This window comes from Triticum dicoccoides, chromosome 5B (genome assembly GCF_002162155.2).
Source record: "Triticum dicoccoides isolate Atlit2015 ecotype Zavitan chromosome 5B, WEW_v2.0, whole genome shotgun sequence".
Lineage (NCBI taxonomy): Eukaryota > Viridiplantae > Streptophyta > Magnoliopsida > Poales > Poaceae > Triticum > Triticum dicoccoides.
Genome location: NC_041389.1, coordinates 349,005,172 through 349,022,609, shown reverse-complemented (window position 1 = coordinate 349,022,609; position 17,438 = coordinate 349,005,172).

Below are 17,438 nucleotides of genomic sequence, written 5' to 3'. Positions count from 1 at the left end.
AATGATGAATGATATATTGTGATGTATGAGATCATGTTCTTGTAATAGGAATCACGACTTGCATGTCGATGAGTATGACAACCGGCAGGAGCCATAGGAGTTGTCTTAATTATTGTATGACCTGCGTGTCAATGATTTAACGCCATGTAATTACTTTACTTTATTGCTAAACCGTTAGCTATAGTAGTAGAAGTAATAGTTGGCGAGCAACTTCATGGAGGCACGATGATGGAGATCATGGTGTCATGCTAGTGACGAAGATGATCATGGAGCCCCGAAGATGGAGATCGAAGGAGCTATATGATATTGGCCATATCATGTCACTACTTTATATAATTGCATGTGATGTTTATTATGTTTTATGCATCTTGTTTACTTAGAACGGCGGTAGTAAATAAGATGATCCCTTATAATAATTTCAAGAAAGTGTTCCCCCTAACTGTGCACCGTTGCTAAAGTTCGTCGTTTCGAAGCACCACGTGATGATCGGGTGTGATAGATCCTTACGTTCACATACAACGGGTGTAAGACAGTTTTACACATGCATAAACACTTAGGGTTGACTTGACGAGCCTAGCATGTACAGACATGGCCTCGAAACACAAGAGACCGAAAGGTCGAACATGAGTCGTATGGAAGATACGATCAACATGGAGATGTTCATCGATGATGACTAGTCCGTCTCACGTGATGATCGGACACAGCCTAGTCAACTCGGATCGTGTAACACTTAAATGACTAGAGGGATGTCAAATCTGAGTGGGAGTTCATTAAATAATTTGATTAGATGAACTTAATTATCATGAACTTAGTCTAAAATCTTTGCAAAATATGTCTTGTAGATCAAATGGCCAACGCTCATGTCAACATGAACTTCAACGCGTTCCTAGAGAAAACCAAGCTGAAAGATGATGGTAGCAACTATTCGGACTGGGTCCGGAACCTGAGGATCATCCTCATAGCAGCCAAGAAAGCATATGTCCTAGAAGGACCACTAGGTGAAGCACCCATCCCAGAGAACCAAGACGTTATGAATGCTTGGCAGTCACGTGCTGATGATTACTCCCTCATTCAGTGCGGCATGCTTTACAGCTTAGAACCGGGGCTCCAAAAGCGTTTTGAGCAACACGGAGCATATGAGATGTTCGAGGAGCTGAAAATGGTTTTTCAAGCTCATGCCCGGGTCGAGAGATATGAAGTCTCCGACAAGTTCTATAGTTGTAAGATGGAGGAAAACAGTTCTGTCAGTGAGCACATACTCAAAATGTCTGGGTTGCACAACCGCCTGTCCAAGCTGGAGATCAACCTCCCGGACGAGGCGGTCATTGACAGAATCCTTCAGTCGCTCCCACCGAGCTACAAGAGCTTTGTGATGAACTACAATATGCAGGGGATGGTGAAGACCATTCCTGGAGTATTTTCAATGCCGAAGTCAGCAGAGGTTGAAATCAAGAAAGAACATCAAGTGTTGATGGTCAATAAGACCACTAAGTTCAAGAAGGGCAAGGGTAAGAAGAACTTCAAGACGGACGGCAAAGATGTTGCCGCACCCGGTAAGCCAGTTGCCGGGAAGAAGTCAAAGAATGGACCCAAGCCTGAGACTGAGTGCTTTTATTGCAAAGGGAAGGGTCACTGGAAGCGGAACTGCCCCAAATACTTAGCGGACAAGAAGGCCGGCAACACTAAAGGTATATGTGATATACATGTAATTGATGTGTACCTTACCAGTACTCGTACTAACTCCTGGGTATTTGATACCGGTGCCGTTGCTCACATTTGTAACTCACAGCAGGAGCTGCGGAATAAGCGGAGAGTGGCGAAGGAGGAGGTGACGATGCGCGTCGGGAATGGTTCCAAGGTCGATGTGATCGCCGTCGGCACGCTACCTCTACATTTACCTACGGATTAGTTTTAAACCTTAATAATTGTTATTTAGTGCCAAGTTTAAGCATGAACATTGTATCTGGATCTTGTTTAATACGAGATGGCTACTCATTTAAATCTGAGAATAATGGTTATTCTATTTATATGAGAGATATGTTTTATGGTCATGCCCCGATGGTCAATGATTTATTCTTAATGAATCTCGAATGTAATGTTACACATATTCATAGCGTGAATACCAAAAGATGTAAAGTTGATGACGATAGTCCCGCATACTTGTGGCATTGCCGCCTTGGTCACATTGGTGTCAAGCGCATGAAGAAGCTCCATGCTGATGGACTTTTAGAGTCTCTCGATTATGAATCATTTGACACATGCGAACCATGCTTCATGGGCAAAATGACCAAGACTCCGTTCTCCGGAACTATGGAGCGAGCAACCAACTTATTGGAAATCATACATACTGATGTGTGTGGTCCAATGAGCATTGAGGCTCGCGGAGGATATTGTTATGTTCTCACTCTCACTGATGACTTGAGTAGATATGGGTATGTCTACTTGATGAAACACAAGTCTGAGACCTTTGAAAAGTTCAAGGAATTTCAGAATGAGGTAGAGAATCAACGTGAACGAAAGATAAAATTCTTACGATCAGATTGTGGAGGAGAATATTTAAGTCACCAATTTGGTACCCACTTAAGAAAATGTGGAGTCGTTTCACAACTCACGCCGCCTGGAACACCTCAGCGTAACGGTGTGTCCGAATGTCGTAATCGCACCCTGTGTCCGAATGTCATAATCGCACCCCTGGGGGCCTATATAAAGGAGGGGGGAGGGAGGGCAGCCGCACCCTGTGTCTTGGCGCCTCCCTCCCCCTGCTACACCTCTTCCTCCTCCCGCAACAGCTTGGCGAAGCCCTGCCGGAGTTCTGCTGCATCCACCACCACGCCATCGTGCTGTTGGATCTTCATCAACCTCTCCTTACCCCTTGCTGGATCAAGACGGGACGTCACGCTGACCGTACCTGTGTTGAACGCGGAGGTGCCGTCCATTTGGCGCTAGGATCTCCGGTGATAGGATCACGACGAGAACGACTACCTCAACCCCGTTCTCTTGAATGCTTCGGCACGCGATCTACAAAGTGGTATGTAGATGCATCTATCTCCTATCACTCGTTGCTTAGATGAACTCATAGATGGATCTTGGTGAAACCGTAGATTTTTATTTTATTTTCTGCAACGTTCCACAACACTAAGTCACCCACTGGGGGATTTGGACACAAGTGATTACGAGAAACCAATCATTAAGATATGATAACCCACAAGTGTAGGGGATCAATTGTAGCCTCTTTCGATATGTAAGAGTGTCGAACCCAACGAGGAGCTAAAGGTAGAACAAATATTCCCTCAAGTTCTATCGACCACCGATACAACTCTATGCATGCTAAACATTTGCTTTACCTAGAACAAGTATGGAACTAGAAGGACTTTGTAGGTGTTGTTGGATAGGTTTACAAGATAATAAAGAGAACGTAAATATAAACTAGGGGCTGTTTAGATAAAGAAGAAATAAAGTAAATATAGCGAGTGTGGAAAAGTGGTGGTAGGAGTTGTGGAATTGTCCCTAAGCAATTGACTACCTTACTAGACCGATAGCAAGTTTTATGTGGGAGAGGCATAAGCTAACATACTTTCTCTTCTTGGATCATATGCACTTATGATTGGAACTCTAGCAAGCATCCACAACTACTAAAGATCATTAAGGTAAAACCCAACCATAGCATTAAAGTATCAAGTCCCCTTTACCCCATACGCCACAACCCCCTTACTCGGGTTTATGCTTCTGTCACTCAAGCAACCCACTATAAGCGAATCATGAACATATTGCAACACCCTACAGCAGGAATCCCTCATGCTTGCGCAACACGGAGGGCACAATAGGACAACAACATAACCACAAGCAAATTAAACCAATCATAGCAATTCATCAATCATCGGTAGGACAATGAAAATCTACTCAGACATCATAGGATGGCAACACATCATTGGATAATAATATGAAGCATAAAGCACCATATTCAAGTAGAGGGTACAACGGGTTGCGGGAGAGTGGGCCGCTGAATATAGATGGGGGAAGGTGATGGATATGTTGGTGAAGATGATGGAGGTGTTGGTGTAGATCGCGGTGATGATGATGGCCCCCGGCAGCGTTCCGGCACCACCGGAAGCAAGGGGGAGAGATCCCCCTTCTTCTTCTTCTTCCTTGACCTTCTCCCTAGATGGGAGAAGGGTTTCCCCTTTGGTCCTTAGTCTCCATGGCATGGGAGGGGCGAGAGCCCCTCCGAGATTGGATCTGTCTCTCTGTCTCTCTCTGTTTCTGCGTTCTGGAATTCTGCCCTTTCACCGTTTCTTATATATCCGGAGATCCGTAACTCCGATTGGATTGAAACCTTCGCCCAGATTTTTCTCCAAAAATTAGCTTTCTTGCGGCAAAAGAAGAGCGACAACCGCCTTACGAGGTGCCCACGAGGGTTAGGGACGCGCCCCCTGCCTCGTTGCCCCCTCGGGCATCGTCTTGCGTTGATTTTTTCTTCCAGAAAATCATAAATATTCCAAAAATATTCTCCGTCCGTTTTCATCCCGTTTGGACTCCGTTTGATATGGGGTTTCTGCGGAACATAAAACATGCAACAAACAGGAACTAACACTGGGCACTGGATCAATATGTTAGTCCCAAAAACAGTATAAAAAGTTGCCAAAAGTAAGTGAAAGTTGAATAATATTGGCATGGAACAATCAAAATTTATAGATACGACGGAGACGTATCAACATCCCCAAGCTTAATTCCTGCTCGTCCTCGAGTAGGTAAATGATAAAAAGATAATTTTTGATGCGGAATGCTACCTAGCATAACCTTGATCATATATCTAATCATGGCATGAATATTAAGACACGAGTGATTCAAAGCAATAGTCTATCATTTGACATAAAAACAATAATACTTCGAGCGTACTAATAAAGCAATCATGTCTTTTGAAAACAACATGGCCAAAGAAAGTTATCCCTACAAAATCATATAGTCTGGCTATGCTCCATCTTCATCACACAAAATATTCAAATCATGCACAACCCCGATGACAAGCCAAGCAATTGTTTCATACTTTTGATGTTCTCAAACTTTTTCAACCTTCACACAATACGTTAGCGTGAGCCACGGATATAGCACTATAGGTGGAATAGAATATGATGGTGGAGGTTGTGTGGAGAAGACAAAAAGGGAGAAAGTCTCACATCAACGCGGATAATCAACGGCTATGGAGATGCCCATCAATTGATGTCAATGCGAGGAGTAGGGATTGCCATGCAACGGATGCACTAGAGCTATAAGTGTATGAAAGCTCAAAATAAAAACTAAGTGGGTGTGCATCCAACTTGCTTGCTCATGAAGACCTCGGGCATTTGAGGAAGCCCATCATCGGAATATACAAGCCAAGTTCTATAATGAAAATTCCCACTAGTATATGAAAATGATAACTCAAGAGACTCTTTATATGAAGAACATGGTGCTATTTGAAGCACAAGTGTGGTAAAAGGATAGTAACATTGACCCTTTTTTTATTTTTTCTTCTTCTTTTTTCTTTTTTTTTTCTTTTTTTTGGGCGGGCTTCTTTGCCCCCCTTTTTTATTTAGGTTTCTTTGGCCTCTTTTTTTAATGGGGCAATGCTCTATAATGATGATCATCACACTTTATTTACTTACAACTCAATATTACAACTCGATATCTATAACAAAGATATGGCTCTATATGAATGCTTCCGGTGGTGTACCGGGATGTGCAATGATCTAGCGTAGCAATGACATCAAAAAATGGACAAGCCATGAAAACATCATGCTAGCTATCTTACGATCATGCAAAGAAATATGACAATGAATGCTCAAGTCATGTATATGATGATGATGGAAGTTGCATGGCAATATATCTCGGAATGGCTATGGAAATGCCATGATAGGTAGGTATGATGGCTGTTTTGGGGAAGATATAAGGAGGCTTATGTGTGATAGAGCGTATCGTATCACGGGGTTTGGATGCACCGGCGAAGTTTGCACCAACTCTCGAGGTGAGAAAGGGCAATGCACGGTACCGAAGAGGCTAGCAATGATGGAAGGGTGAGAGTGCGTATAATCCATGGACTCAACATTAGTCTTAAAGAACTCACATACTTATTGCAAAAATCTATTAGTCATCAAAACAAAGTACTACGCGCATGCTCCTAGGGGGATAGATTGGTAGGAAAAGACCATCGCTCGTCCCCGACCGCCACTCATAAGGAAGACAATCAATAAATACCTCATGCTCCAACTTCATTACATAACGGTTCACCATACGTGCCTGCTATGGGAATCACAAACTTCAACACAAGTATTTCTACAATCCACAACTACCCACTAGCATGACTCTAAAATCACCATCTTTATATCGCAAAACTATTGCAAGGAATCAAACATATCATATTCAGTGATCCACAAGTTTATGTAGGATTTTATGACTAACCATGTGATTGACCAATTCCTGTCATCTCCCTAAATAGATATAAGTGAAGCAAGAGAGTTTAATGCTTTCTACAAAAGATATGCCCACGCTCTACCAAATATAAGTGAAGCAAAATAGCATTCTACAAATGGCGGTTTTCTATGTGAAGAGAAACAGGCAATCCAAACTTCAAATGACATAAGCAAAGCACATGAAGCATTCTATAAAGCCATACTCAAAAGATTTAAGTGAAGTGCAATGAGCATTCTATAAATCAACCAAGGACTATCTCATACCAGCATGGTGCATAAAAGAAAAGTGAAAACTAAATGCAAAAGACGCTCCAAGATTTGCACATATAGCATGAACGAAACGAATTCGAAAGCATACCGATACTTGTTGAAGAAAGAGGGGATGCCTTCCGGGGCATCCCCAAGCTTAGACGCTTGAGAATCCTTGAATACTTACTTGGGGTGACTTGGGCATCCCCAAGCTTGAGCTCTTGCCTCTCTTCCTTTTCCTCATATCGATACCTCCTCGATCAAACACCTCATCCACACAAAACTTCAACAGAAAACTCAGTAACATCCGTTAGTATAATAAAGAAAATCACTACTCTAGGTACTGTTGAAAACCAATTCATATTTTGTTTTTGCATTGTTTCTACTGTAATATAAATTTTCCATGGCTTAATCCACTGATAGAAATTGATAGTTGCATCCAAACAAGCAAACTATGCATCAAAACAGAATCTGTCAAAAACAGAACAGTCTGTAGCAATCTGAACATTCACCATACTTCTGGGACCCCAAAAATTCTACCAAAATGAGTAAAAATACAAAATTTGTGCATAAAGACAGTGCAAAAAGTTTCAGAACCGTTTGCCATTCCAGTAAAAAACGTAAAATCACGCACTACAGCCAAAGTTTCTGTCCTGCACCGCACAAACCAACAAGCATTGTAAACATCCTAAAGGCAAACCTTGGCACATTATTTTTATAATACAATGGAATTGTACAAGGGGGTAATTATTTTTGATGAAAAGTTTCTGTAATTAAGATTCACAAAGTTTCCGTGAGCATGAACAAAGTTCAAGGAGCTCTCCCACTTCAACAATGCTTGTCTCTCTCACTTTCACTTTCCTTTTTGAAAATGTTTTGGGTTCCTCTCTCTATTTATTTTTTGTTTTTAGACTATATGAAAGCACACAACAGAAATAAATGACTATTTAAAACTTCCGGGTTGTCTCCCTGGTAGCGCTTTCTTTAAAGCCATTAAGCTAGGCATATAGTGCTCAAGTAGTGAATCCACCCGGATCCCAAGGTACATCAAAGCCAATTTTAATTAACAATGATTTGTAATTTAGTAGTGAGAACAAAGTAACATATATCATGCAACAACGAAGTCTAACTCTCTTCCTATGCATTGGCATGTCATAAAAGAACAATTCATGAACACATAGTAAAGGCCAATGCATAGTATACGCAGTTTCTTGCAATTTTATCGTATTGGAAACATGGAGAGGCGGAGATGTAGTTCTCTCTCATAATAATTGCAAGTAGGAGCAGCAAGCACATGCATATCATATTCATCAAAATCATCATGTGTAGTAGTAAAATGCAACCCATCAATATAATCCTTAATAAGCACAAACTTCTCCGATATAGTGTAGTTTGGAGAATTCAAAAAGATAATAGGACTATCATGCATGGGTGCAATAGCAACAATTTCATGTTTAACATAAGGAACTATAGCAAGTTCATCTCCATAAGCATAATTCATATTGACATCTTGGCCACAAGCATCATCAAAAAGGGATATTTCAAGAGAATCAACGGGATCATAACAATCATCATAGCAATCATCCTTCGGTAAGCACGAAGGGAAATTAAACAATGTATGAGTTGAAGAGTTACTCTCATTATCAGGTGGGCATGGGTAGCTAATCCGCTCTTTCTCCTTTTGTTCTTCGCTCTCCTCCTCATCTTTCATCCAATGAGCTCACAGTTTCATCAATTTCTTCTTCCATAGACTCCTGCAAAATATTAGTCTCTTCTTGGACAGCGGAGACTTCCTCAATAAATGCATCAATATCGGCATTATATTCATAATTCTCATAGCAATATCTAAGTATAGCAAAATTTTCAGGTCTGTAAACAACATCATCAATATTTTCACACGTTTTAAACAAAGATTCAATTTCATAAGCACCCATAAAAGCAACAAATTCTTATATTTGTTCCACATCATAGTAATCATATATACCATTAGCATAAGAAGCCAAGGTTTTATCATCATTAAATTTGCATGAAAATGGAAGGTGTGGAGCCTTCATCCTAGAGCAACAAGTATAATCATATCTCAAAGCATAGTTCCCGAGCATACCAATGCAACATATGAATTTGATCCCATAATAGTTTCCCTTTTTGTGTCAAGCGATAATCCCTAAAGTATTCACGTTGATCCAACATGTCTCCCATTACATAATTGAATGGGGTTTTCTTAGGATTATCAAAGTAGTACATAATATTTTTCACATAACCAGCATCGAATGTGTTGCGGTTGGAATCACGCATGGAAAGTGCGGTTGCTTATCTTGCCCGGCTGAAGGCGGCGATGACTTGCGTTGATGCTGAACTCTGGCCTCAAGCAGAACTCTCACAAAACCTCGAGTCTCTGATGGCTCGACTAAATCAAATACCCGACCGAGTGCAAGAATGGAAGAAATCATCCGCTCGCTGCGGCGCTGACGTCGCCCTGTCATTGGTCCGAGTGCACTGCAAGGACGTCATAGAAGACAAGCTGGTGGAACTCAAGGTTGTGAACACCAAAAAGCACACTTTCCAGTCCTTCATGGACACTTTCCTTGACGCCGCCACTCGCATCGCATACAACATTGACCTTGACAGTTTCTGCGATCCAACAAGTCCTTCTCCCGACGAGTGATCAAAACATTATGCCCCACCTTTATTTGCCTTGGAATGCCAAGTGATTATGTAATCGTTAAACTCTTTCAGGCTTGATGCCTGAGTACTTCTGCCTGCTGCGGTCTTGAACTTTTGCGGGGTTTATTTGAACTTGAATTCCCTTGAATATCATGGCTTATGTTCTGGTTTTGAACTATTTCTGACTATCTTTCAGTTCTGAGTGGACTTGATCTTCTCACCTTTGGCCGAGTGAAAGGTACATTGTACTTGTGATGGAGCTCAGGCGCGGTGTTCAATCGACGACTCGCCGTGCTTGCGGATAGGTATGGTACATTGTACTTGTGACGCAGCTCAGACATGGTGTTCAATCGACACCTCATCGTCCTGGAGGATAGGGATGGTACATTGTATTTGTGGCGTAGCTCAGACGTGGTGTTCAATCGACACCTCATCGTCCTTGCGGATAAAGATGGAGTGTACATTGTATTTGTGGCGTAGCTCAGACGTGGTGCTCAATTGACACTGTGTCGTCCTTGCGTATAAGGATGGAGCGTACGTTGTATTTGTGGCGTAGCTCAGAGGATATTTGTGACCTAGGCGAGTACGGGGTCACGACTAAGTCCCCGAGTGGGAGGTTTGCTCTCCACTCAGAATGTTTTTTAACGTAGGCAATTACGGGGTCGCAGCTAAGCCCCAGAGTGGATGGATTGTTCTCCACTCAGAATGTTTTTTACCTTAGACAATTACGGGGTCGCAGCTAAGCCCCCGAGTGGGAGGATTGCTCTCCAGTTGGAATGTTTTTTAACTTAGGCGATTACGGGGTCGCAGCTAAGCCCCTGAGTGAGAGGATTGCTCTCCACTCGGAATGGTTTTTTAACTTAGGCGATTACGGGGTCGCAGTTAAGCCTCGAGTGGGAGGATTGCTCTCCACTCGGAATGTTTTTTAACTTAGGCGATTATGGGGTCACAGCTAAGCCCCCGAGTGGGAGGATTGCTCTCCACTCGGAATGTTTTTTAACTTAGGTGATTACGGGGTCGCAGCTAAGCCCCCGAGTGGGAGGATTGCTCACCACTCGGATTTTTTTAACTTAGGCGATTACGGGGTTGCAGCTAAGCCCCCGAGTGGGAGGATTTCTCTCCACTCGAAGTGTTTTTAACTTAGGCGATTACGGGTGAGGGAGTCCGGAATTAAGGGGTCCTCGGACAACCAGACTATATACTTTGGCCGGACTGTTGGACTATGAAGATACAAGATTGAAGACTTCGTCCCGTGTCCGGATGGGACTCTCCTTTGCGTGGAAGGCAAGCTTGGCAATTCGCATATGTAGATCTCCTTCTGTGTAACGTACTCTGTGTAACCCTAGCCCCCTTCGGTGTCTATATAAACCGGAGGCTTTAGTCCATAGAGCAACAATCATAATCATAGTCTAGCTTCTAGGGTTTAGCCTTTACGATCTCGTGGTAGATTAATTCTTGTAATACTCATGTCATCAAGATCAATCAAGCAGGAAGTAGGGTATTACCTCCATCGAGAGGGCCCGAACCTGGGTAAACATCGTGTCCCCCACCTCCTATTACCATTAGCCTTAGACGCACAGTTCGGGACCCCCTACCCGAGATCCGCCGGTTTTGACACCGACAACGGGGTCGTAGCTAAGCCCCCGAGTGGGAGGATTGCTCTCCACTCGGAATGTTTTTTTAACTTAGGCGAATCAGGATCGCAGCTAAGTCACCCACTGGGGGATTTGGACACAAGTGATTACGAGAAACCAATCATTAATATATGATAACCCACAAGTATAGGGGATCAATTGTAGCCTCTTTCGATAAGTAAGAGTGTCGAACCCAATGAGGAGTTAAGGTAGAACAAATATTCCCTCAAGTTCTATCGACCACCGATACAACTCTACGCATGCTAAATGTTTGCTTTACCTAGAACAAGTATGAGACTAGAAGGACTTTGTAGGTGCTGTTGGATAGGTTTGCAAGATAATAAAGAGCACGTAAATATAAACTAGGGGCTGTTTAGATAAAGAAGCAATAAAGTAAATACAGCGAGTGTGGAAAAGTGGTGGTAGGAGTTGTGGAATTGTCCCTAAGCAATTGACTACCTTACTAGACCGATAGCAAGTTTTATGTGGGAGAGGCATAAGATAACATACTTTCTCTTCTTGGATCATATGCACTTATGATTGGAACTCTAGCAAGCATCCGCAACTACTAAAGACCATTAAGGTAAAACCCAACCATAGCATTAAAGTATCAAGTCCCCTTTACCCCATACGCCACAACCCCCTTACTCGGGTTTATGCTTCTGTCACTCAAGCAACCCACTATAAGCGAATCATGAACATATTGCAACACCCTACATCGGGAATCCCTCACGCTTGCGCGACACGGAGGGCACAATAGGACAACAACATAACCACAAGCAAATTAAACCAATCATAGCAATTCATCAATCACCGGTAGGACAATGAAAATCTACTCACACATCATAGGATGGCAACACATCATTGGATAATAATATGAAGCATAAAGCACCATGTTCAAGTAGAGGGTACAGCGGGTTGCTAGAGAGTGGACCACTGACTATAGATGGGGGAAGGTGATGGATATGTTGCTGAAGATGATGGAGGTGTTAGTGTAGATCGCGGTGATGATGATGGCCCCCGGCGGCGTTCCGGCACCACCAGAAGCAAGGGGGAGAGAGCCCCCTTCTTCTTCTTCTTCCTTGACCTTCTCCCTAGATGGTTGAAGGGTTTCCCCTCTAGTCCTTGGTATCCATGGCATGGGAGGGGCGAGAGCCCCTCCGAGATTGGATCTGTCTCTTTGTCTCTCTCTGTTTCTGTGTTCTGGGATTCTGCCCTTTCACGGTTTCTTATATATCCGGAGATCTGTAACTCCGATTGGATTGAAACCTTCGCCCAGATTTTTCTCTGGAAATTAGCTTTCTTTCGGAAAAAGAAGAGCATTAACCGCCTTACGGGGTGCCCACGAGGGTCAGAGGCGCGCGCCCTGCATCGTGGCCCCCTCGGGCACCATCTCGCATTGATTTTTCTTCTAGAAAATCATAAATATTCCAAAAATATTCTCCGTCCGTTTTCATCCCATTTGGACTCCGTTTGATATGGGGTTTCTGCGAAGCATAAAACATGCAACAAACATGAACTGGCACTGGGCACTGGATCAATATGTTAGTCCCAAAAATAGTATAAAAAGTTGCCAAAAGTATATGAAAGTTGAATAATATTGGCATGGAACAATAAAAAATTATAGATATGATGGAGATGTATCAAGATACTATAAAAATCTTGTCTTTGGAAAACAAACTAAAGTGATTTTATTACAACTCGTTGGGTCGAGTGATTTTAGGTATAGAAAGGACGAAGCAGCGTTCCATGCGCGTGGCTCATCCATCTTCTTGGCAACATTGTAAATGTGATACGCTCCATTGTGAAGCACCTTGGTGATGATGAAGGGACTTTTCGAGGCCGGAGCGAGTTTGTGAGGTCGCTTCTGAACCACTCAGAGCACAAGGTCTCCTTCCTGAAATGCTCGACCTCTGATGTTGCGATCGTGGAATCAACACAGATCTTGCTGATAGATGGTCGATCGAACCAAAGATATCTCATGCTCTTCCTCCAGGAGATCGACTACGTCTTCGCATGCTTTCTCTGCTTCAGTTTCTGAGAACAGTTCCACTCGGGGAGCATTGTGCAGCAAGTCACTCAGAAGCACAGCCTCATCGCTGTACACCAGGAAGAAAGGGGTTCGATCAGTCGACCGGTTGCGCGTCGTTCTCAGTCCCCATAGGACCGATGGCAATTCAGTCACCCAAGCTCCAGCAGCATGCTTAAGATCATGCATCAATCGAGGCTTTAACCCTTGAAGGACAAAACCATTCGCTCTTTCTGCCTGTCCATTTGACTGCGGGTGTGCGATGGATGCATAGTTGACCCGAGTGCCTTGGGAAGCACAGAACGCCTTGAACTCATCAGAATCAAAGTTGGAGCCGTTATCTGTGATGATGCTATGAGGAACTCCATATCTGAATGTCAACTCTCTAATGAAACTGACGACAGTGCTTGCTCCAAGGTTTTTGATAGGCTTGGCTTCGACCCACTTGGTGAACTTGTCGACTGCTACGAGTAAATGCATGAAACCACTCGTGCCGATCTTGAAGGGCCCAACCATATCCAATCCCCAGACTTCAAACAGCAAGACAAGTGGAATAGTCTTCAGGGCAGATGCAGGCTTGTGAGACATGTTGGAGTAGAACTGGCAACCTGCGCACTTGTCGACTATATCTTTCGCCATCTCATTTGTTCGAGGCCAATAGAATCCCGCTCGGTATGCTTTGGCCACGATGGTCCGAGAGGACGCATGATGACCACAGGTCCCCGAGTGGATGTCGTTCAGGATCATTCGGCCTTCTTCCGGGGTGATGCATCATTGGGCCACTCCCGTGACACTCTCTCTGTAAAGCTGCCCTTTCATCACGGTTAAGGCTTTCGATCGACGGACTATCCGGCGAGCCTCATCTTCATCCTCTGGGAGTTCCTTTCTAAGAATGTACATGATGTACGGTATTGTCCAATCAGGCGTGACCACCAGGACTTCCATGATCAGGTCGACCACGGCTAGAACCTCGATCTCAGTCGGGTTGGTTGAACTTATTGGTTGCGGGGGCTCTTCCTTGAAGGGATCTTCTTGTACTGACGGGGTATGGAGATGCTCCAAGAACACATTGCTGGGAATAGGCTTCCGAGTGGAACCTATCTTCGCCAGATCATCAGCGGCTTGATTCTTGATTCGTGGGATGTGGTGGAGCTCTAACCCCTTAAACTTCTTCTCTAGCTTTCTCACTGCATTGTAGTAACCTGTCATTGTGGGACTCCTGACGTCCCATTCCTTCATTACTTGGTTAACCACTAAGTCTGAGTTGCCATAAACCATCAAGCATCGGACGTCGAGTGAAATGGCCATACGCAACCCATACAATAGTGCCTCATACTCAGCTTCACTGCTCGAAGAATCAAAGTGAATCTGGAGGACATAAATGAGCTTGTCTCCTCGTGGGGACACTAAGACCACTCCTGCACCAGAGCCATTTAACATCTTGGATCCATCAAAGAACATGGTCCAATGCTCCGACTGAATTTGAATCGGCTGTTGTTGTTCTGTCCACTATGCGAGGAAATCTGCAATTGCTTGAGACTTAATGGCCTTCTTTGCCTCAAATTTCATATCCAAAGGAAGAAGTTCAATCACCCACTTTGCCACTCGACCAGTTGCATCTCTGTTATTCAGAATCTCTGACAATGGAGCATCGCTAACGACTGAAATTGAGTGATTAGAGAAATAATGTGCAACCTTCTTCGTGGTCAGGTAAATCCCATAAACAAGCTTATGATAGTGAGGATATCTCTGCTTGGATGGAGTTAAGACTTCTGAAATGTAATACACGGGGCGCTGAACTTTGAAGGCTTTGCCTTCTTCTTCCCGCTCGACCGTGAGCACTGTGCTAACAACTTGTCCCATGACTGCAATGTAAAGCAGTAGAGGATCCTTGCTAACCGGAGCAGCAAGCACCGGATGGGTGGAAAGCAGGGCTTTGAGCTCCTCAAACGCTGCTTCAGCTTCGTCATTCCACTCGAACTTGTTAGATTTCTTCATCACTCGGTAAAGAGGCAGTGCCTTTTCACCAAGGCGTGAGATGAATCGACTCAAAGCAGCCAAACAACCAGTAAGCTTCTGAACATCATGCACACGCACTGGGCGTTTCATTTGGAGGATTGTGCCAATCTTCTCTGGGTTTGCGTCGATCCCTTGTTCGGAAACGAGAAAACCGAGTAACTTTCCGCCTGGGACTCCAAATGTGCACTTTGATGGATTAAGCTTGATATCATACCTTTTCAGGTTGGCAAAGGTTTCAGCAAGGTCAGTCAGCAGGTCGGAACCTTTGCGTGACTTAACCACTATGTCATCCATGTATGCTTCCACATTCCGGCCGATTTGAGTGAGCAGGCACTTCTGAATCATGCGCATGAATGTGGCACCAACATTCTTGAGGCTGAAGGGCATAGTAACATAGCAAAAACACCCGAACGGGGTGATGAAAGCCATTTTTATCTCATCGGGTCAATACAGTCGGATCTGATGGTACCCGGAATAAGCGTCCAGGAAGGATAGTCGCTCACACCCCGCACTTGAGTCGACAATCTGGTCGATGTGGGGCAGAGGAATGATTTTTTGGGCAGGCCCGATTGATGTGCTTGAAGTCAATACACATTCGAATTGATTTGTCTTTCTTGGGAACCATAACAACATTGGCGAGCCACTCGGAGTGGTAAATTTCACGGATGAACTCAGCTGCTAGGAGCTGAGCCACCTCCTCACCAATGGCCTTTCTGTTCTCCATGGCAGACCGACGGAGATGATCCTTTACAGGTTTAACTTTTGGGCCGACTCGCAAACGGTGCTCAGCCAGCTCCCTGGGTACACCCGGCATGTCAGATGGCTTCCATGCAAAGATGTCCCAGTTCTCACGGAGGAACTGGATGAGCGCTTCTTCCTATTTGCTGTCGAGTGTTGTCGAGATATGGGTCGGAGCAGCATTGGGGTCGGTCAGGTGAATGTGAACTGGCTTGGTCTCGCCAGCCAACTGAAATGCAGACTCCGAGGCAGGCCTCTTAGCAAGCAACAAATCACTCGGATCTGCAGTCTTCTGGTATTCTTGAAACTCTACTACCGCCATATGCTCATCTGCTATCTTTGCCCCATCTTGAAGACAATCTTCTGCTCTCCGACGGTTACCGGAAACCGTTATTACGCCTCTAGGGTCAGGCATCTTCATCTTGAGATATACATAGCATGGTAGAGCCATAAAGCTAACATAAGCAGGTCTGCCCAGAATGGCATGATATGCAGTCTTGAAATCCACAACCTCAAATGTCAACTTCTCCTTGCGAAAATTCTTCTCATCGTCGAAAACCACGTCGAGAGTGATCTGGCCGAGTGATTCGGCTTTCTTTCCTGGGATGATTCCATGGAACCGCATGTTGCTCTCGCTGAGTTTGGACATCGGATGCCCATTCCTTTGAGGGCCTCGACATACAGAATATTCAGGCCACTGCCACCATCCATCAGGACCTTAGTCAGTCGGGTGCCCCCCACGACTGGGTCGACCACCAGCACCTGCCGCCCAGGGGTAGCTACGCGTGCCGGGTGGTCGGACTGGTCGAATGTAATGGGTTTTTTTGACCACTTCAGATACCTTGGTGTTGCCAGAGCAACCATGTTCACCTCTCTATTAATGACCTTCAGTCGACTTTTGCTCTCAATATCGGCAAAAATCACCAAGGTGGCATTGACATTGGGGTAACCATCGTCATCATCCTTATCCTCTTCTTCCTTCTCAGGCTCTTTGTCCTTATCACTGGGTTTACTTTCTCGGAAGCTCTGGATTAGGAGTCGACATTGTCGAGTGGTATGCTTGGGGAGAATCAGGTTCCCCTCCTCATCCTTCTTGGTATGAATATGACACGGCAAATCCATCACGTCATTTCCCTCCCGATTCTTCACTTTCTTGGGGGTCCAAGACCCTTTGGATTTCCCTTTGAACTTTCCTTGATTCAACACTGCTGCCTCAGCCTTTCGCTTCTGCTTCCGACTGGAATTTCCTCCTCCGGTGTCCTGGGTGACTATTTTGTGCTTGCCACTCCTGAGTCAGTCTTCCTCTTCGCCGTTAGCATATTTGGTGGCAATCTCCATCATCCGAGTCAATGACATGTCTCCACTCCGACCGAACTTCAGATTGATCTCTCTATAGCGAACGCCTTCCTTGAAGGCACAGACAGCTTGGTGATCTGACCCATTCTCCATTGTGTGGTGCAGAGTGATCCATCTCTGGATATAGTCTCTCAAGGTCTCATTCGGTTTCTGCACACAATGCTGCACCTCCGGTAGACCAGCGGGTCTCTTGTATGTGCCCTCAAATGTTCTGGTGAACACTCGGGCTAACTCATCCCAACTCAAAATGCTCCCAGGGGCCAACTGATTCAGCCAAGCTCTGGCAGAACCTTCAAGCATCAG